The following is a 22,965-nucleotide window of genomic DNA, read 5'->3' as shown; positions in this document are numbered from 1 at the left end:
TGCTACGTTGGAGAGGCTTGTTAGCTTTGTGTCTTCGTCCTCTAGGTATGATAGGAGTTAGTGTCCGTTTCGGTTTGTGATCGTGTCGCCGAAGGATTCCGCTCTGGCATTGAGGTCGCCCATGATTAGGCACTGTCCTAGATTGCACATATAGTTAAAGGAGCATGTGGGGATCGGTTCTCTTGGAGGGGTGTAGGTTGTGGCTACTTAGAAGTGGAGCTTTGGAGTTTTGATTTTGAGAACTATGGCTTGCATGTTCCCGTAGGTGTCTGGAATGTCGATTTTGATAGCCGGGATGTTCTTATTATGGAAGACTGCTACCCCTCCTGTTGGTCTGGTTACATATGGGACATCTTTCCTGTAGCAGATGAAGTCTTTTATTTTTAGTGGGAGGGTGCTGGCTTTTGTTTCTAGGACGCCAAAAATGTCTATTTGCTCTATTTTTCTAGTAGTGGTTGTTTGGGCCAAATCCGATGGCATTCACAAAACCGATCGTGGCTGACTTGGCCGTTTTACCCGCCATCTTGAAGTCGCGATGTGTGTTAGGCATTTTGTTTTTAGGAGTCGGTCGGTTTTGTTTTGTTGTTGGGTTTATCCTTTTTGGCGTGGTTTTCGTCGTGCAGTGGTTCCTGCGGCTTAAGGAAAGCTGGGTAGAGGGTCGGTGGTTTGTCCTGGGCAGCGGATGGTGGCTGTTTGTTGATTGCTTGTAAGTGGAAGTGTACGTTGTTGTTGATGGGCACAGGGTTAATTTTGAGGGAGAAGAATTTCTTTGAAATTTCACTGATGGTGTCTGTAATTTTTGTTTTCCTTTCCGGTAAAATATTGATGAGTGCTGTTGTCATTACTCGCAAGAATTTTTCGTCTGCTGGTTTTGTCTGGGCTGGTGGTTGCTGTAGGGTCTACACACTTGATTGGTGCCGTTTCCTCCGGGGATTTTGGTTCGGATGGTCTTTTAGGGCATCTGATGTCCACTGCGTCGTGTTCTCCATCACAGTTTGCGCATTTGCGCGAGGTGTTCTCGTCTGTGCATGCGTGTGTTGCATGTGGTCTGGCGCATCTTTCACGTTTGGGGCCCTGGTTGCATTGTTCCCTCATGTGGTCGAAGATGTGGCATTTCGTGCATTGGATGGGCTGTGGTGGCGGCATGTGTGGTGGCTGTCCTTGGTATGACCGTTGGTAGAGCTTGAAATGTTCTGTAAGCAGTCTCTCTACTGTGGCTTGGTCTCTAAGTTATGACGCGTATCATGGGGGCCTCTCATTGTGTCCTTCCTGACCGTACCCTGACTGCCCTAAGGAATGTGCGATTTTGGTTGCGAAGCTCCTCCTTGACTTCTTCCGGGGTGATGTCAAAGTCTATGTCTTTGATAACTACACACATCGTGGGTCCTAGCCACTTTGTGGTTGTTTCCGTGTTGACGCGCATATCTTTAGTCGTCAATCCGTCCTTCGGGTCGATGTTGTGTGAGGAACTTCTGTATCCTTGATCAGATGTCCTCGTGTGTGCTCCTGAGCACCGCCGACCTGTCTCTCCGTAGTGTTGTGTCGATTAAGTATGGTTCGACGTTGACGATTTTTAGGGCGGAATGGAGAGATTTTTGTGTCTCTTTGGAATCTAGATTCCGGATGACTATTCTTTGTATGCTTCTCTTGGTCCCGTAACCCTCGTTTTTGACCAGTGAGCGAATTAGGATTGATGACTTTCCCGCCGGTGTGTTAGTCGCCACCTTGGATTCCAGGATGTAATTGTGCCCGCCGGGTGATCTCGATAGCTTGAGTGAGGCCATACGTGTTTCGATTGACTGGTCGTCGGTTGATGCCCTCTCGGCTCTGGTATTGGCCTCGTTCCTTCGCCCTGCGGAGCTCATGGTGGCGCGCGCTGTGCGTGTCGCGGCTTTGTGTCGGGTCTTGTGACGTCACCGGTCGGACTAAGCTGAGCGGGAACAAAGGCAGATGCGGCCGCGTGGTTTGGCCACTTGCGGCTGTGTGTGATATGTGATGTGCTGTTTTCCTGTTCGCGGATGGTCTAGGTAGCCCTAATTCTGGTTCTTTCGCTCCGTGAAGGCGGGCTTGACCGACATGAACGGGGCCGTGGCTCACAAATTCCCTGACTAACAGCCCTATATTCCATCTGCCTGGAATATCTCACCTAACTTTTGCTGTGCGCCCTACTCATACACAGGCATGACAATTTTGCTTTTCGGGTTAGCAAGCAGAGCTTGTTGATAGAGAATGCGATGAACTGCTATAAACAGACATTAGCAGACTGCGTGCGTGTGTGTGGTGTGTTTTTTTTTTTTTTTCACCCTGAGGGAGTGAGGCGGGCACATCAAGAGCCTATTGCTCTTTGGTGCCTTATATTAACTTAAGGTATGCTGTGGTGGCACTTCTTATTTTGAGAAGTGGGGTTTGGGTTTCCTAATCTTGTTCTGACTCTCGTCTCATAAGTTATCGCTTTCTGTCGCGTGGGAGGGTATTGAGATCCTGGCATTTGCCTGAGTGCTGAGGGAAACCTCCCTAAAACCTCAGCAAGGATCTGTTGAAGCTTCTCTTTCTTGTATTTTGTTGTTTCCTCTTCTTTGTTGTCTTATTAGTGTGTGGTCGTGATTTTCATTCTTGTTTTATATGTCGTCTTCCTCTTCCGATTCTTCGTCCTGTAGGTGTTTCATCATGCCCTGTTGAATGTCATCGTCAGTGAAGTTTGTTGCTGAGTTCGCATCTATTGCCTTTATGCTTGTTTTGATAACTATAGGCGGATAGGGGTATTTTGTTTGTGGGTATCTCAGTACGGCGTAATTTCTTAGTAGAATGTCTGTTGTGGTTGTTCTGTTGTGCAATCTGTTGGTGCCGATTTTAGCGGTTAATGCTAGCCATCTTCTCCTTAGGGGGTGCACTTGTGCGTTCCTGTATACTACTTCATTTCATATCCTGGGGTTCATCTGGCCTGTTATCCTTGGTATTTTCCTTTCTGTTGCCATTATCCTCCGAGTCACTGTTTTGTTCGCCATCCATACCGTAGCGGCATATTCCAGTATGGGGCGGACAAAACCTTTGTAGGTGTATATCATTGTATCCCTTTTGCCTCCGTTTGTCCTGCCTCTGAATAGGCGGAGTAGGTTTAGTCGTGTTTTGACTTTTATCGTGATGTCCCTTGAGTGTGCCTCCCATGACATATATTTGTCGAGTGTAATGCCCAGGTATCTTGCCGTGTCTTTCGTTTTTGTGGTTTGTCCCCATAATTGTAACCTGCAGTCTTCTTGGTTCTGTTTGCGCGTGCGGGCTCGTTTGTGTTTGAACAGAATAAGTTGTGTCTTGGTAGCGTTAGGCTTGATTTTCCAATGGCTGAGCCAGCTTTCTAGGAGGGATAGGTAGCCCCGAGTTTGTCTGTTGGTTTCTTGTGTAGTTGGTGTATGGCACCAGTACGCTGTGTCGTCAGCGTACAGTGTCAGGCCCTCGTTCCACTTGTTGGGTAGTGGGATGTCTGTATATAGCAGGGGAGATATGATGGCTCCCTGTGGGACTCCCGCTTTTGGCATAAAAGGGTCTGATTCTACATCGCTGACGACGACCTTAGATGGGCGATTTTCGAGGATGTTCGACAAGTGTGTGGTGATCTTCGCTGGTACTCCCATTTTTAGGAGCTTGTAATATAGGCCATTGTACCACACTTTGTCGAGCGCCCTTTCAATGTCTAGAAATATGGCAGCGGCGCAGTGCAGGAGGTTTAGGCCTCTTGTGACGCCGCTACATAGCTGTACTATTGGGTCTATGGTGGCGTGATTCCTTCTGAAACTTGACTGGCAGTCAGGTATTAGGTGGTTTGTATCCGCAAATGTGATTAGTCTGTTCTTGATTATTGTTTCGAAAACTTTTCCTATTACCGGTAGTAGGGTGATGGGCCGATAAGATCTTGGGTCATTGGGTGGTTTCCCTGGTTTGGGGAGCATTACAATTTTCGCTTGTTTCCAGTGTACTGGGATATTGCCTATTTTCAAGGTCGCATTGTATAAGGTCTTTAGACAGGTGATTATCTTTTCTCTAGGGGCCAATCGTATCTGGATTCTTTTGATGCCATCCTTTCCCGGTGCGCTGTTTTTTCCTTTTAGGATTGCTTCCTCCACTTCCGAGTCTGTAATTTCTGCCGTTAGCGCTGCTTCGGCTTCTGTCGGTGTAACGACGGTTTTTTGTAGTTTGTCTAATTCGAGTGTGATCTCCCTTTCGTGTCTTAGGTGGAATTTTGGGTCAGTTGGGAAGCTGTGTACTTCGTCTAGAACTTCTCTAAATATATTAGCTTTTTGTTTGTCATCTGTTATAATATTTCCTTCATGGTAGAGGGGTGGATCTGATTTGTGGTGGATTCCTGTTACTTTTCTAAAGGCATGCCAGTATCTGTTTGTTTGTCTGTGATCTAGGTTCTTGCTTATTTCTGCCCACTTGTCTGCTCTGAACTCTTTCAGCTGCTGCCTGACCAAATTGTTTAATCTATTCCATTCCCGTTTATATTCACAGTCAGGCGTTTGTTTGAAGAGCTTGTAGATGCGTCTTTTTTCTTTTATTGTACTTAGTACTCTTTGCGGAGTTCTGTCTGCGTTGGGTTTAATGACTTTGATCGGCGCGTTGTTTGTGTCGCTTTCGTGATTGCCTGTATAATGTTGGTGTTATATTGTTCCAGATCTTCAATGATTGCGATTTCTTTAGCTGGTGGTAGGCTCTCCGTGAGTTCATTTTCGTAGTTTTGAACGTTTAGATGTTTAATGTCGATTATGGCTTTTCTGTTTTTGTTGTTAAGTGGTGAGTGCATTATTAGGTGCGTTCTTGTTATTAGCGGCAGATGATCTGACCGTGTGCTGTCCCCCGCCCATGGAGGGCTGAAGTGTGTACATATGGATTTTGTGCAAATGATGTGGTCCGGGATGGAAGTTCCCTGGTTTGTTGTAGGGCAGTCTTACTCCGTTTTCGATGTCTTCCAAGTGCGTTGTTAATGCTATTCCGTTCCTGTTGTTCTTGGTGTCTCCAAATGTTTCCGACCTTGCGTTGAAATCCCCCATGATTATAAAGTCGCCTAAGTTTCTGATGTATGGAAGGAATTCAATTGGAATTTCGCCACCAGGTGAGATGTATACGGTTATTAGGTGTAGGAATTTCCGTACACGTGTTTGTAACTTTAGGTGGGTTGCCTGGACATGTGAGAACTGGGGCGGTAATTCGACCCTTATAGCTGGGGTTTTCTTATTGTGGAAAACCGCCGCGCCGTCTTCAGGAGTGCTTCTGGTACAGGAATGGCTTTTAGTTCATGTGTGACGAAGTCAAGTAAGCGTAGAGGGTAGTTCGCTGTCCTCGTTTCCAGGACCCCTAGAATGGCTAGTTTCTCCTCGGTAGCTAGCATTTCCAACATAGGGTGCTTCGTCCTGAAGCCATTGGCCATTGGCGTTGACGAAGCCAATGTTTATGTCGCCTTTGTACGCGTCCTCCATCCTGGGTGTGTCTTCTGTCTAGTGTGTTTTTGCATCTTTCATTCTCTCTCATGAGAGAGAGCGGCCTGGTGTTAGAGCTTTGCTCTTTCCAGCTGTGGGATATTTGCGCTGTTGGGGCTCAATTTATTTGTAATTTGAGAGAAGATGATGATCGATTCATTTGATTCATACTTCCTTATGTTATATATGCTTTATATATGCTCTTTCTTTCTGTCTCTCTGAGGGGGTGGTTTTATAATCCCGGCATTTGCCTTACAGGTAAGGGAAACCCCTCTAAAACCTCACCTGGGAGTATTGGTTTCAGTTTAGATTGTCTTCTTGATCTCTTCTTTAATTCTAATTTAGTCTTCTTCTAGTAAGTGTGCAATATTATCTTCTGGTCCTGTCTGTAAGTTAAGTTCGTCAAAATCTTCTTGTGTGTGTCTAATGCATTGTATTATGGTGTGTGTCGGATATTTATATTGATATTTGGGGAAGTCGAAAGTGATGATGTTTTCTTGTAGCAGCTCAGTTGTCAATGTGCTGGAGTGCAGTCTGTTCAGGCCAATCTTGCTTGCCAGTTTGATAAGTCGACTTTTTAGCGTTGTGATTTTTGCTGTGTCATAGACTTCACTGTTTCTTGTATAGGTGCCAGATCTTGTGGCTAGTCTTAGGACACGCCTCTCTGTACTTAGTATCCTATCGGTTTGGTATGCGTTTGCTATCCATACTGGTGTTGCGTATTCTAGTACTGGTCTGATGAGTGACTTATATGTATATACTAGTGTGTCGTTTGGGGCTCCGTTGAATCTGCCTTTGATCAACTTAAGCAGTCCTTCTCTCCTCCTGGCTTTTGTAATCACCTTATCAATGTGTGGTTTCCATGAGAGGGTGGAGTCCATAATGAGGCGTAAATACTTTGCGTTTTTTGTTGCTTTTATTTCTTGTCCCCATAACTGTAGTCTGACATCTTCTGGTTTTTGTTGCCGGTTTTGAGTGTAATTTCGGTGTCTGAAAACCACCAGCTGGCTTTTAAGGGCATTTGGTTTAATTAGCCATTGGCTGAGCCATTCTTCTAGCCTTTTTAGGCATGTGGTGTTTGTGAGTTGCAGTTCTTCCGTTATTCTCTCGTGACACCAATATACTGTGTCATCAGCATATAGTGCAAGGCCTTCATTCCAATGGTTATGGCGAGGTATGTCTGCTGTGTATATGCTGCATAGCAGCGGTGATAGTATGGCCCCCTGTGGTACACCGGCTTCTGGTGAGAAAGTATTTGAAAATTTGCCTTCTACTGAAACTGCTGATGGTCTATTGTTTAGGATGGTCTTGATAAGCTGGACTAGTTGTCCGGGTACGCCAAAGTCTATTAGCTTGTGGAATAGGCCATTATGCCACACTCTATCGAATGCCCTTTCGATGTCAAGATAGAGGGCTGATGCACAGTCTAATCTATTGATGGCTTTTGTTACATGGTTGACTAGCCTCAGGATTGGATCTATCGTAGAGTGTTGTTTCCTAAAGCCAGCTTGAATGTTCGGTGTTATATTTTGTTTCTCCGTATGGTGTTGTAGGCGGTTTTGTAGGATGCTTTCGAAGCATTTTCCTATTACGGGTAATAAGGTGATTGGCCTGTAAGGTGTCGGTTTGTTGACTGGTTTCCCCGGTTTAGGGATCATAATTATTTTTGCTGTTTTCCATTGTGTCGGAATTTGTCTAAGATTTAGTGCAGCATTGAAAAGACAGTGGAGTGATGTGGCTAGGGCTTTCTTTGGTGCCAGTCTTAAGTGTTGTCTGGTTATCCCGTCCAGGCCGGGGGCGGAGTTTTTGCCTTTATTTAACGCTAGTTCTATTTCTTCGTCTGTTATTTCTTGAAGGAGTGAGGTCTGTTCTTTATCGACTACCTCTGGGGCCGCTATTATGTTTTCTATTTGTTTGTCAACTTCATTTTTGTGAGAGAAGTTGAAGAGTGGGTCTTCTGGTATTTGATGTGTGTCCATAAGGACTTTTCTGAAAATTTCCGCTTTTTCCTGACTGTCTGTGATTATATTTCCTTCGTTTTCAAGTGGTGGGTCGTTTGTTTTAGCGCCAGTAATTCCTTTGAAGGTGTTCCAGAATCTTGTTGATTGTTTATGGTCTAAGAATTGGCACGTTCTTACCCATTTTTGGGCTTTGATTTCCGCCAACTGCCTCTTGACTAGATTGTTAAGCCTGTTCCATTCTATTCTATGTTCGTCTCCTTGAGTTCGTTTCATTTGTCTGTATGTTCTTTTCTTTAATTTGATGGTGGCTAGTATATGTTCTGGGATTCTGCTGAGGCCTGGTTTAATCCTTTTTGTAGGTGCAGTGTCTCTTTCCGCTTGTGTTATTGCGGCTATTACGATTTTGTTATATTCGTTTAGTTCATCTGCTGTGATAATGGGTTCAGTTCCTGGTAAGTTTGTTTCTAGGCTTTGCTGGTATTTTTGGACATCCATGTTTTTGATGTCGTAAATTATTTTTGTGTCTGTGTGAATCTTTGTGGCATTGAATAAGGTTGTTCTTATTAGAATAGGAAGATGGTCGCTTGTTATACTGTTTCCAACCCAATGGGTGGTTATTTGTTTTTCAATTGAGGTAGTGAAAAGAATATGGTCAGGGATGGAAGATCCTCTGTGATTGATAAAGGTTGGTTGCCTATTGTCCACTCTTTTGATGTTACTTGTTTCAAAGAGTTTTTCCAATGTTCTGCCATTTATGTTGGTATCTGTATCCCCGAACATGGTTGAACGTGCGTTAAAATCGCCCATGATAATGTTTGTGCCTAGGCTTGCGAGGTATCTGATGAAATCTTCTCTGATGTTTGCTTTTGGTGGGGTGTACATTCTTGTTATATAGACCGTTTTCCTGGTTTTTGTTTGGGTTCTGAGTATAACAGCCTGTATGTTTTCAAATGTTCCTGGGATATCTATCCGAGTGGCTGGGAAATCTTTGTTGTGTAGAACAGCTGCTCCTCCATTCCTGTGTCTTCCAGTTTGCGGGCTGTCAAACCTGTGGCAGGTGAAGTTTTTGATGTCTATTGGGATGTCAGTTGCCTTCGTTTCTGCTATTCCTAGCAGACTGATGTTTTCACTTTCAATCAGGTGTTCAATGAGGTTCTTTTTCGTTCTTATCCCATTTGAGTTAACGAAGGCAATGACGGAGCCTTCGGTAGTGTCTTCTCTATCCTTGGTAGCCATTTTGTCCCTGGTGAAACTGGGGGTGTTTTTTTTGGGGGGGGGAACTGTGTTGCTTTTCTACTGTTTTCCGCCTGTTTGGGCGACTGCCGGTGCTGCACTTTCGTCTGATTGCGCAGGGGGTATCTTCAGAGACGTTTCACGAGGTTGCGACTGGGCGTGTCTTTGGGGCGTTAACTTCGGTGGCGCGATTGAGGAATCATATTCTGTTGGCATGTCACTTATATGTATGTGCAAAGAGCTCCAGCTTTGTGTGACTGCAATTTTTCTGTTGAAGAATTTCTTGGCTGTGTCGTTTATGGCTGTTTCAACTTTGCCCTTTCGCTCACGTAGTATGTTGATGAGAGCAGTGGTGACAGCTCTATGGAGGTCGTTGATCTGTACGTATTTCTCGTCGTCGGAATTTGCCTCTTTTTCAGCTGGGGTGTTGATGCAGCGGACTGGGGCGGTGGTTTCAAATGATGCAGGTTCCTTTGGTCTCGGCGGACATCTAACGTCGTTTGCAAGGTGTTCTCCTCCGCAGCCTTGACATTTGGGTGTGGAGTCTTTTGCGGTGCAGCTGCTGCTAAAATGCTGACCGGCGCATTTACTGCAGACAGGTGGTTTTTTGCAGTTGCTGGTTAGGTGTTCATAACTGTGGCACTTGGCGCATTGCGCTGGTTGGGGAGGGGGGAGATTTGATGTCTCTACCTCGTGGACGTTGCAGTGCGTTTTGAGGTTGTTTGCTAGAAGCGAATCCACCGTTGCCTGGTCGCGAGTGATCACTCGCATTTTTGCGATTGGGTTTCCTGTCGCCCTGGAACGGATTCTGACCACTCTTTCGAATTTTAGATTTATTTCTCTGAGCGCCTCTTCTACGTCGCCTTCTGTCACATCGAAGTCAACTTTAGTGATTACGACAGTTAGGCTTGGTGAGAAAGACTTCGGTCTTGTTGATTCTTGGTTTATTTCGGAGAGCTTGATTGACTGTATTCTCATTTCGGGCCTACAGTGTGTTTTGAGCTTTTTGATTGTGAGTCCTTCGAGATTTGGATTTCGGCTTACTAGGACAGCGCTCCCGTTTCTGTTAAGTTTGATGTCCAAGATTTCCGCGGCGAGATTGACTTGCTTTAGTTTTGTGTACAGAGACTTTGTAGTTTCCTCTTTCTCAAGGCTTGTCAGTCTCACTGAGTATTTCTGGGCATGGGTGATTGGCGGTTCTTTCTCATCCGACGAGGTGTCGCTCGTATGACTTTTCCTTCTCGATTTTACTTTTGTGAAGTAACCGTCGTGTTCATTGCCTTTTATAATTACGCTGATGAGGGGTTGACTGGGGTCCAGCGTTTCCTCAGTAAGAGGGGGCTGGTGCGGCTCTTCCGCAATTTGGTTTGTGTGCTGGTATGGTTCCCCTGTGGTATCATTTGTGTGCGGGTGTTGGTGTTGGTCTTCGGTGTTTTCGTTCGTGTGATTTTCCGGCTGTTGAGTCATGAGGTTTGGTGGTTCCGTGTCCGTTTGTTTGTTTTGCTTCCGTTTCTGTCTTGGCCTTTCAGTTTGCTTCGACATGTTGGGTTTTTGTGTGGCCTTTCTGTCTTGTGTTTATAATCCTACTCGCGGGTTCTATCTCTTACCCTGATTCTATGCCTTTGCCTCAGTAAGCGCGGGCTGGCCGACGTGAACGGGGCCCTAACTATTTTCCCTAACTATCAGTCCCTATTCCGGCTGTCCGGAAGACTCGCGTAGCACTACTCGGAAAATAACATCGACAATTTGCTTAGCTTGCTTAGCCAAGGTGGCCGCTCGCTTATATAGGCTCGGATGTCTACCTCCCTGGCTATGCAAGTACCAATCTCACCAGTTCAGGTTACAAATTTTGACGCATACAGCCCTCAACAGAAATAAGTACACCATCGGAACCGCGGTGAAAAGTACATCATATTTACCATGTTACATAAGTTTCTAGGATTATTCTATCGCCCATAAATGAAGTTTTAATTTTTTGCAAAATTTCGCCAATAAGCGCAAATTCGTTTGTTTACATCTGTGCTGCAAAGTTTTAACACAGAACTGCATATAGCACTGTTTTTAGACGTAATCTATAGCAATCTACACATTGCGCTGCTCAAAATCTTCATATCTATAATAATTAATTAATTATGGGCGATAAATATTAATAATAATTTGCAAAGAATGAAAACTATTGCAAGTCAAGTGTATAATATAACTTAACTAGTTTAAAATACGTGTGATGCCACCCAAAATATTATATAGTGCCGTTCTTTACGTCATGAACTTTCCATTGAATTTTATAAACAATTTCTCATCAAACTTTGGTTATTGCTCTTTACGGGCTTATTATTTATGAATCTTAACATATGACTACAGCACTCGATCCGCTATGACGAGACGTTTTTAATGAGCGCTCGCTCATCTCTGTAAGTTGTTATTTACTATTTTTATTAATGTTTCAGTATTCGTGATATTAAACAATTTTCAAGTTACTGTAACTTTTGCGTCTCGTGACTTAAAATGAAGATCGATCTCTCAGAAGGTGCATATTGCTGACCACAATCCACTGCCGCAACGCTCTTCACCGTAAGTTACATGGATTTCGCGTAATGCGCGAAAAGCTAAACAATGCCCCAAGCTGCGAGGCACGTGCCCCCTTCCGCCCCCCCCCCCCCTTCAGCCCCGGGCGGAGGCATCCCATCGACTCGTTGCAAATCCGGCGCGGGCGCGCCACGCGCTTCTGCGAATGGCGCGCCGTGTCGCGCGCTCCCTCTCCACCATGCAATCCTTGCATACTAGACCTATTCATCTAGTAACGGGGGTTTGTACCGTCACAAAATACCCTGACGACTTCAGTTCGCAACACCTGCTTCTGCCTTAACAAAGGCCTGGACTCTTAAGTGTGTACATCTGTCACATTTCCTGCCATCAGACGTCCGTGACTCGGCAGAAATTAGGACTTTTCGTTCTTTTTACACATTTTAGACTAGTCAACTGATTTTTTAAAATCATATTTCGTCAGTTGCTATGGGAACGCTTGAAAAATTTACAGTGCACTACTATTGCTGTTTACAATTGTTTTCAGTACTGACATGTTTCTGAGTGAAAGTCTTTATTTTATTTATTTATTTATTTATTTATTGTTCCGTGGGACCACATTTAGGAGAAGTCTCCATGGTCATGGAACGAGTCAATACATGAAATTATAACACGATTGTAGAAACAGATGAAATGAAATATAAGAAACATATTCAGGCGACAAGTCGTTAGTATAAATAAAGAAAATCAAGAATGTAACACTGGAATTTGCTTAATTTTTTAGCCCTTCCAGGAGCTCCTCGACAGAATAGAAGGAGTGAGCCATGAGGAAACTCTTCAGTTTAGACTTAAAAGTGTTTGGGCTACTGGTAAGATTTTTGAGTTCTTGTGGTAGCTTATTGAAAATGGATGCAGCAGAATACTGCACTCCTTTCTGCACAAGAGTCAAGGAAGTGCATTCCACATGCAGATTTGATTTCTGCCTAGTATTAACTGAGTGAAAGCTGCTAACTCTTGGGAATAAGCTAATATTGCTAATAACAAACGACATTAAAGAAAATACATACTGTGAGGGCAATGTCAAAATTCCCAGACTATTGAATAGGGGTCGACAAGAGGTTTTCGAACTTACACCATACATAGCTCGAACAGCCCGTTTTTGAGCCAAAAATACCCTTTTTGAATCAGAAGAATTACCCCAAAAAATAATACCATATGACATAAGCGTATGAAAATATGCGAAGTATACTACTTTTCGTGTTGAAATGTCACTTATTTCAGATACTGTTCTAATGGTAAATAAAGCGGCATTTAGTTTCTGAACAAGATCCTGAACACGGGCTTTCCACAACAGCTTACTATCTATCCGTACGCCTAGGAACTTGAACTGTTCCGTCTCGCTTATAATACGCCCATTCTGTCTGATCAAAATATCGGTTCTGGTTGAATTGTGAGTTAGAAACTGTAAAAATTGAGCCGCACTGTGATTTAGCATCAAATTATTTTCCACAAGCCACAAACTTATATCATGAACTACATTATTTGATAATGTTTCAATATTACACACAAGATCCTTCACTACCAAGGTGGTGTCATCAGCAAACAGAAATATTTTTGAATCACCTGTAATACTAGAAGGCATATCATTTATATAAATAAGAAACAGCAGTGGCCCCAGCACCGACCCTTGGGGAACGCCCCATTTAACAGTGCCCCATTGGGACTGAACATCATTACCACTCTCAATATTGCGGAGGATTACCTTCTGCTTTCTGTTCTTAAAGTAGGAGGCGAACCAATTGTAAGCTACTCCCCTTACTCCATAATGTTCCAACTTCTGCAGTAATATTTTGTGGTCAACACAGTCAAAAGCCTTCGTTAAATCAAAGAAAACACCTAACGTTCGCAACCTTTTATTTAATCCGTCCAAAACCTCACAGAGAAAAGAGACTATAGCATTTTCAGTTGTTAAGCCATTTCTAAAACCAAACTACATTTGACAGCAAATTATGTGAATTTAAGTGCTGCAGTAACCTTGTATATACAACCCTCTCGATAACTTTAAACACCGATGGCATAGAAATAGGTCTATAATTGTCAACATTATCCCTGTCTCCCTTTTTTTGTAGGATCACTTTTGGCATTATAGCTGTTTGATGAACTTATTTCGATATTTACGAGTTTGTGCTGGTTTCAATGGTAGTTCTTGTTGCGGGTGAACGTAGGATATAACACAACACATTTAGAAATAGTGATCTTCTTGCTTTAATATCAGAAAGATCACTCAAAGCAACAACAAAAACTTCATAGAGTAAAAGCATGGAAAGTAAAAGAAACTCTTAGGACCAAAGAAATTCACAACACGGAACCAGGCACCACCGTAGGAGAGGAGAGGAAACACAGCTCTGATTTTTTACTTTAACAGTTCTTGCTTTGTTTACGTCACTGGTAGCCAATGTTTCTTTGATGTTAAGTCGTTGCTCTGTTGGTTGAGTTTTGCAACCATGATTTTGCAGCTCGTTTCCCAATACGACTACAATCCTTTTAAGTTGTTGATTTCACTGTTTATTGTAGTTAAAACAAGACGAAAGTTCTGTAGTGTTTGTTTATGGATGTTACTGTAGTTGCACTTGCCACTGTTTTTTCACTTGATTTTGAGCATCCGATGACTTCATTTGCGTTTTTTGATTTAAATTTGCAGCAATAACTTTGCCTGATCTAACCTGATAATTATTTTTGCATTGATTATATAGAGATACTCGATTTTCGCGTATCTTTCTCCACTGCCAATTGCTTTTGTGAAACCCTTTGGTGCGACTCAGAATTTTTCTTAATATCTTTCCTTTTTTGCCATCAAGTTTTTCCATTAGACCTTTCTTGTTCTTTGTAAGCGTCTCCGCCGTATGTCTAATTTTTGCATTTAAGAATACTTATATCTCAAGGATACCTATTACTTACTGTAGATGCCTTTAGTTAATTGGTAGGCTATTTCCATTTTGTTGTTGCGTGATATGAATGTTTCTTTCTCCGATAGGTGAGGCTCTGTTCATTCGTCTGCATATTTAAACTTTTTTCTCTTCCTAATTTTCCCTGTCGCTGATTTTACGTTTGTCAGAAAGTACGTCAATCAAGGGAGACTGGAAGCCCAGTCTTCACTGCTTGTCTTCAGTTGGTTGAGTCGTTTTACTACTGTATCTATGGAGTCTAAAAGGTCGCTGTATCATCTGCAAAGGCTAGACAGTCAGTTGTAAGATTCATATACTTGCAGCCCAGCCTTACCCCATTTTCTACCCCTGAATTGTTCTGCCATTGTGAGATGGACTTAAGTAAAGCATAACTGAAGAGCAGAAGTGATAGTTAATACTTATTGATGATACATAAATATTTCTAATTAATGTGAAAGCATTTTTACTGCATAACATTAAATTTTTTTATCTATAAAATTAAGTTATTTTATAGAAGGTGCCATCTAGGAGATCGTTTGAGTTTCTTTTTTAGGGACATGTGTGGGTTTCTTATGGTCATATTTTGTATGAGGAGGAAGCTTGTTATAAACTTTTGTTCAACGCTGGGTAACTCATATATAATGGGTTATCTTCAATTCTGCAATCTTTCATATGTATTTAAAGAGAAAAAAAAGTAGTATTCTAAATATGCAGGTGGTATCATGTGTAACCTAAATTTTCGCATTTATTTACATACTGAAATGTTACTGTGATCATTTATTTTGTGCTGTAATCTACAAAGCTGAGTACGTTTTTGCCGATTCTGCATTTAAAGCAGAAAAATGTGTCTATTAGAAACTTGAGATTAAGTTGCAGATTTGCTTGTTTACAGATCTTTTTTAAACATTTGTGTTCATCAATCATAAAAATTTTCATTATCCAGATCTAGTATGGTAGTAATATTGAAATCATTCTTGTTGAAAAACTATCATAACTCTGTACCTATAATTCATCGTGATGTTGTACCATATGTCTGCTATAATTTGATAGTATAAGATGAACAAATGCTTAGCTGTTGTTTTGTGTAGAAATGCAGGAATTAGTGGCTTTTGTCTTGATAGTGAGTGTCTGCTACTTGTATTTTAAACATACTCTACTTTTCATTATATTTTATGGAATGTTTGATAGTTTGCATAATTTTGTATTAAGCTGGACTGATTGTTCATTTAAGAAATTTACATAAAATCCATACAGTGATGTTTGTCTCCTTTTAAAAAACTCTGTTTCAGTTCGGGAATTACCTGACTGCTTAGAAATTCAGATATTGATTAAAACATATGAATGAAATATGGCAAAGCATTATTTACCTTGGTAGTTTAACTTTACATTATTCCATTTTTTGCATATTTGATCGTATGAGGCAGTCATGGTCTGTTTTGAAAATTAAGTGTTAAATAAAGGCCTTAATTTCATATTTCTAGTGTAGTATAATTTCTGGAGGTAATAAAGTTGTATACAGACTGCACTTGTCATACTGGAAATGGAAATGCCGTGTGGCTAGGGCCTCCCGTTGGGTAGACTGTTCGCCTGGTGCAAGTATTTCGAGTTGTCGCCACTTCAGCGACTTGCGTGTCGATACTTGTCATACTGAAAATAATATATTTTTGTAAGAAAAGAAGAAAGAAAGACAGGAAGAGAAAGAAATATATATTGTAAATTTTCACTTGAATGGATATTAGCTCTGTTTTCTGAATATTGTTGGAAATTTCTGCTTTTTACATTAAATGTTATAATATCACAATTTTGTATCTGCTCATACATTTTTTCCAAATGTGCTTTATTTTGTAAATGAGAGCTACCTGCCAAAAAATTAAGTTTATATACTCTAAATATATTTATATAGAATTCTGTTTGATTTTTCAAATACTGTTCCTGTTTGTTATGAATTTTACTTCTACAGTAATTGATTAGTGGCTATTTAGTTATTAGTAGAAGACGTGACAGCAGTAATTTGAGATTTTTGTTTAACTAATATGTTGCAATCCTGCTAGGTAGCAGAGTTTTCACACACAGAGGATTAAATGTCACTTGGTCATGGTTGTTGTTGTTGTTGTTGTTGTTGTTGTTCAGTGAATTGTTTGATGCAGCTCTGCATGTTACTTTCAACATGCTTGCTGTTTTTGAGCATTGATATAGCTATTCAATTTTTACCTCCCTCCATTATCAATTTGATGATTCTTTGATGCATCAGAATTTGTCCTATCAATCAATCCTTCCTTTTAACTCAACTACTGGCATAAATTTCTATTCTCCGCAATTCTGTTTAATATCTATCCATTAGTTATGTGATGTATCCATCAAATATTAAGCATTATGATGTTGTACAACATTCCAAAATATTTTATTCTCATCACATCTGAACTGTTTGTCCTGCACATTTTACTTCCACATGAGGTTACACTCCAAAGAAGTATTTTCAGAAAAAATTTAAATTTGTGTTTGGCCATAACAAACTTCTCTTTTTCAGAGACAGTTTTCATTCTATTATGTGTCTACATTTCTTATCCTCTCTTCTTATCAGTTGGCTTACTACCCAAACAGCAAAAATCATTTCCTAGTATAGTTTTCTAGCATCACATGATTTAATTCATCTACATTTTATTACTCTTTTTTTAATTTGCTTGTTGTTCACCATATAACCTTTTTCCAATACATTATCCATTCCATTTGACCAACTGTTCACCATCTCTAACAGGACTACAGAGTCCTGAGCAAAGCTCAAAATTTTCTCTCTTCTCACTGAACTTTAATTCCTTTCCCAAATATTCACTTTGTTACAGTGATTGCGTGCTCGAAGTACCAATTGAGTAACTCTGGGGAAACGCTACAAACCTGTCGCACTCCCTTCTCAACTACTGCTTCTCTTTCATGTGCTTTGACTGGAGTCTGGTTTCTGTATGCGTTGTTGATAATGTTTTACTCCAAGCATTTTACCACTGCTACCTCACAATTTCAAAGAGTGTATTCCAATCAATGTGCACAAAAGGTTTCCCTAAATGTACATGTGCAATAAACAAAGGTTTGCCTTTCTTCAACCTATCAGCTATGATTATTTGTAAGGGCAGCATTGCCTTGTGAGTTTCTCCAGAATCCATACTGATCCTTCCAGAAGGCTTCTACAAGATTTTCAGAGTTTTTGCACATGATTTATGTCAATAATTTGTAACCATGATTTATTAAATTGCTAGTTCAGTAATCTGTGAACTTGTTATCACCTACTTTCGTTGGAATGCGAATTAGTCCATTCTGCTTGAAGTGTGAGGGTATTTCACGTGCCTGATGTATTTTGCATATCAAGTGAAATACTTTTCTCATTACTGGCTCACCCAATCTTTTCAATGATACTGATGGAATGTCTTCTAGTCCAGGGTGCCATGCTTCGACGTAGGTATTTAACCCTCCCGTCAAATTCCAAATTCCTCTCACAGTATCATGTCTCTTGTACCATCTTAATCTACTTCCTCTTCTCTTTCTGTAATACTCTTTTCAGTTGGTTTCCTTTGTAGCTCTTTTCTGTTTCCGTTCCAACTTTCAGAAAGAGGAATATGCATGTAGAAGTGGGGAGACAAATGGCATGTACAGGAAAAATTAAAGAGACGTTTAGAGAAAGGAGTAGGAGCTGTAAGTATATCATGAGATCAGATAGCAAACCAGCGTTCAAACTGCCATATAGTAGAGTAAATATATGGTGCTAGTGGTCTTCATAATAGTATCAAGAATTCAGAGTATGACTAATAATGCATGTTGCAAAATGTACACCTGCCATTATGCTAGAACTCTTTAGTTCTGCTAAGCAGAAGGGAAAGTTTGCGAGTGGGGATGAGGGTGTGTGATTTATACAGGGTGAGTCACTAACTTTAGCCACCAACAATAACTCCGGAAGTACGATCGGAGCTGAGAAGTTTGTGGGATAAAATTTGCATAGGACACCGGAGGCCATAATATGACGTTGGTTTTTGTTGCTAGGTGAGATATGTTGTGTCAGAGAGATGGTCAACTTTTTTTTTATGGGATACTATAGTTTCGTACTTATTTTCTGATAACGGCTGTCGAGACGAATCCAATGATGTGTAACAGTAAGGTCAACGAAGGTCAAGAAGGTGGCATGAACGTCCATTTACGGAAGGTGTTCGAAGCGATGACCATTGGTATCAATGCAGTGCTGCAATCTTCTTATCATGGATTGAGTGGTATTTCTTATCACTTCGCCACTTATCGAAGCACATGCTCTGACAATTCTCTCTCGTATATCGTGCAAACTGGCCTGTGTGGCCGAGCGGTTCTAGGCGCTACAGTCTGGAACCGCGCGACCTTAGGTTAGTTAGGTTTAAGCAGTTTTAAGTTCTAGGGGACTGATGACCTCAGAAGTTAAGTCCCATAGTGCTCAGAACCATTTGACCCAATATCGTGCAAATAGTAAATATTCGCCGAATACGGCGTATCCATCTAACGTGCCATTGACATGTAAACACCATTCAACGCTTTCGCAATACAACACTAATAGGAACGGTAAGACTAGTATCATCGAATTAAGCGTATGTGAATAATGTATTCCTTCGAAGAACAAGTCGATATGCTTCTCATTTAGGGGGAATGTCAACGAAATTCAGCGAGAGCTAGAGATTTATACGCTGAAAGATATCCTCAACATACTCACCCTACACGTCGTACATTTTAATATTTGTATGATAAATTGAGAACAATGGATCTTTAACGCATTGGAAATGTATCCCACAAAGGAAAGTTACTAACGAGGAAACGGAAATTGGTACACACGTTCATGCCACCTTTGTGACCTTCGTTGACCTTCAAAGATCTTACTGTTACACATCATTGGATTCGTCTCGATACCCGCTATCAGAAAGTAAGTACCAAACTAAAGCATCCCATTAAAAAAAAAAAAAAAAACAAAGTTGACCTTTATATCACTGACGCGACCCCACCTAACAACAAAAAACCAACGTCATATTATGGCCCCCGTTGTCCCATGCAACATATGTCCCACAGCCTTTGAGCTACTATCATACTTTCAGAGTTATTCTTGGTGGCAATAGTTAGTGACTCACGCTGTATATAGTGGTTGGTGCATAACTTAGTAGCCTTTTTCCCCTAAATTTAATAAACACAACACATATATGCATGACACAGACATTAATCATCAATAATATATTATCCTTCAATTTTTACAAAAGGCTGCCAATGCTGGGTAACTTTACGATTCCACGATTGTAGAAATCATGTTGTTTTGGGATGAAGAACTCGTCGATACATGTTCGGAGCCTCCTTTCATCTGGAAAAGAAGTTCCTTGAAGGTAGTTCGGCAGAGAGCGGTAAAGGTGAAAATCTGAAGGCCCTGTACCAGGTGAGTAAGGTGGTTGTAGAATGAGTTCCCAATCCAAGTCTAGAAGAATGCTGGTGGGCTTTATCGTGTAGTAGCCCAGATCACATGATCTGGGGTAGTAGCATCGCTTCACACAAGTTTCCTGGTCGTTGTTCTTGGATTGCGTCTGCAGGATGTGTCAGTTGTGGCCAACGAATGTCAGCAGTGGTGGTTGCACCTCAGGGAGCAATTGGTAATACACCACATCGTCGCTATTCCACGAGATGCATTACATTATCTTTTGTGGATGCGCGCAGCTCTTTGTATGGGGAGTTGCTGCTTTGTTCGGGCTCAACCATTCCTTTGTTTTCCTTATGTTAGCATAAAGACACCATTTCTCGTCACCAACAACGATACAGGATAGGACTGGCCTGCGCTGTTCAGGAGCCAGTTGACGACGAGGAAGCAAAACTGCGCATATGCCCACCCACCGATTTTTATGATTTTTGCTCAGAGCATGCGGTACCCATACACCCGCTTTTTGAACCTTCCCTATTGCATGTGAATATCGCACGATGGTGGACTGATCACGGTTCATCACATTTGCCAGTTCTCGAGTACAATGACGTGGATAGTTGTGGATTAATGCGTTTAAATGATCTTCACTAAAGTTCCTGAACATGGAGAAACACACATGTCAAAACAATCTTCTTAAAACGAGAAAACCATTTCTTGCTGTGCTCTATCGAATGGCATTATCCCATAACCGGCGCAAATGTTTCTGGCTGCCTCTGCTGCTGTCACCCCTTTATTGAACTCAAACAGAAGAAGAAATCAGAAATGTTCCGATCTCTCCACTTGGCATTCCATTTCCTAGCGTCCACAGCTCTACTCACTATCTTTAGAGGACAATATGAAAACTCAAGTAGTAACAGTGAACTGCAAATAAGAAATTATATATTGGCCACGACATCTTGGTAGATGATTGTTGCAGTGTCTGTGTGTTTATGGGTTGCATTTTTTCATATGACTTGTCAAGCCAATGGCAGCACGGCATCTCTTGCCGCAATTGTCACAAGTGTATCTGGCTGCTGAGGCTGGAGCAGTGGTAGCATTGCGAAGCTTTTTCTGCCTTAATCTGTCTAACAAACTTTCATCATGCTTCGACATTCCAGATGATATATCATCACGCCACTCTGGTCTCATGCTAGCCCGTCCCTCCCATTTGATTGTGTCGATTCCAAAGCTCTCCTTATCTCGTTTACAGGAATCCTTGAACATCAATACAGGGCGTCCTACAGGTCTTTTGGCTATAGAGATCTCTCCAAGCATCACCTCACGTGGTAATCTGTCAGGATCCATACGGTGCTGAAATACTGTTGCAGTTAGTTACAGATAGCACTGCTTCGTTGCTCACTCGGTCTTTCCACGTTTACTCCGAGGATGGATCTCAGGCACCGCATGTGGAAAGCATTAAGGCGACGTTCTTGTTTGGCATAGGTAGTCCATGTTTCCGATGCATACAAAAGGATGCTGAGGACGCAAGTTTGATATACAAGAATTTTGGTGGTCAAAGAGAGTTTGTTGTTTTTCCAAACACGTGTAGAGAGTTTGCCAAAAGTTGTCGCAGCTCTTCCGATGCGAGCATCAATTTCTTTGTCAACAGACATGTTTGATTCTATAGTAGGTCCAAGATAGCAGAAGTTATCTACGACTTGCAGAGTAGTGCCATCTAGTGTGATATTCGGCACCCTGAACCATAATTACGGTCTTACTGCTGTTTACACTCATCGAGAATAGGTGGCATGCGTGACTAAATCCTGATACTAGCTCTTGGAACTCTTCTGCGGAGTTCACAACAGTTGCAGCATCATCAGCATACAGGAGTTCACGAGCGACTATCTCGTAGCGTTTTGTCTTACTCTTCAGAAGACTGACATTGAAAAGCCTTCCATCTTTCCTAGTATGCAGATGTACTCCAACATTGCAGTTCTCGAAAGCCACTTGGAGCAGACCCGAGAGGAAAATTACAAAAAGTGTAGGTGCCAACACACAGCCTTGTCTTACGCCACAGTTCATACTGAGTGGTTTATATGAACTGCCATCGCAGACTACAGAGTCACGCATATTGTCATGAAAAGATCTTATTAAAGACAGCAAAGTTGGGGGACATCCAATTTTTTCCAGTATGCTGTAGAGTCCCTCCCTACTGACGGAGTCAAAGGCATTGTTGAGGTCAACAAAAGCCACATATAATGGCACTCTGTGTTCGCGGCACTTCTCTTGTAGTTGGCGCAAGATGAATATCGTGTCACTTGTGGGTCTGCCAGTTCGAAATCCACACTGTGACTCGGGGTAGATCCGAGCAGCCAAGGTTTCCAGTCTCTTCAGGATTATCCTTGCATACGCCTTTCCAGCAATGCTCAAGAGAGATACTACTCTATAGTTGTTACAATTACCTCTGTCGCCTTTTCCCTTATAGATTGTTACTATATTTGCATCTCGCATGTCTTGAGGTACTGTGCCTTCTTCCCAGCACTGCAGTAGGATTTGATACAAAATCGGCAAAACTCAGTCAAGATTGATGATTTCTGCTGGTAAGTTATCACGGCCTGTACTCTTGCCTAGCTTTAGACTTTTAAGTACGAGTTTTAATTCGTCAACAGTGGGAGGATCATCAAGCTCAGACATAACTGAGTAAGTTGGTAAAGTACCCAGACCTTATGAAGAAATGTTGACCTCTTCTGAGTATAGTTTAACATAGTGCTGCACCCAACTATCTAGCGGCTGGTTTTTATTGTTCATTGGGTCTCCATTTAAATCTTTCATTGCAGCGAACTTCCTGCTTGTTGGTCCAATGGCATTTTTGATGCCTTGATACAAGCCACTATAATCTCCTTTGTCTCGGCAGATCTGAATAGTTTTCCTAAGGTTGGTCCAATATCTATTTGCGCAATGGCTAGAAACTCGTTGTAGATCTGCTTTGCCGGCCTTGTATTCAGCTATTGCTCGTTGGTCTTTAGGATTATTCATAACCTGTATATGAGATAGATGCCACATATTTTCAGCATTCTATGCAGTTATATATTGCTCAGGATTCAGTTTCATCTCAATTTCTTCACTGAACTTTTTGTATAGCGCATCATCTTGAATGGCTTTGGTGTTGATCTTCACTCTTCGACAAACGCTGTCAGCTGAGTGAATCTTCTTTGGTGTGAACCGTGATTTGGTCATTACTAAAGAGTGTTCAGTATCACAGTCAGCACTGTGATATGTGCGGGAATTAAGGACATGACGTAGGTCGCTTCTTCTGGTTATGATGAAGTCGAGCTGATGGCAATGGCCTGAACGTGGGTGTTTGCATGTTACTTTGTGCACGTCTCTGTTCTCGAAGTAAGAAATGATAAACGATGAATAAACCCACAGCAACTAGAATACCCCAACGTGCAAAA

The sequence above is a fragment of the Schistocerca nitens genome, chromosome 12 (genome assembly GCF_023898315.1).
Source record: "Schistocerca nitens isolate TAMUIC-IGC-003100 chromosome 12, iqSchNite1.1, whole genome shotgun sequence".
Classification (NCBI taxonomy): Eukaryota; Metazoa; Arthropoda; class Insecta; order Orthoptera; family Acrididae; genus Schistocerca; species Schistocerca nitens.
The sequence above is the reverse complement of the archived record's forward strand: the minus strand, read 5'-3'. Positions refer to the sequence as shown.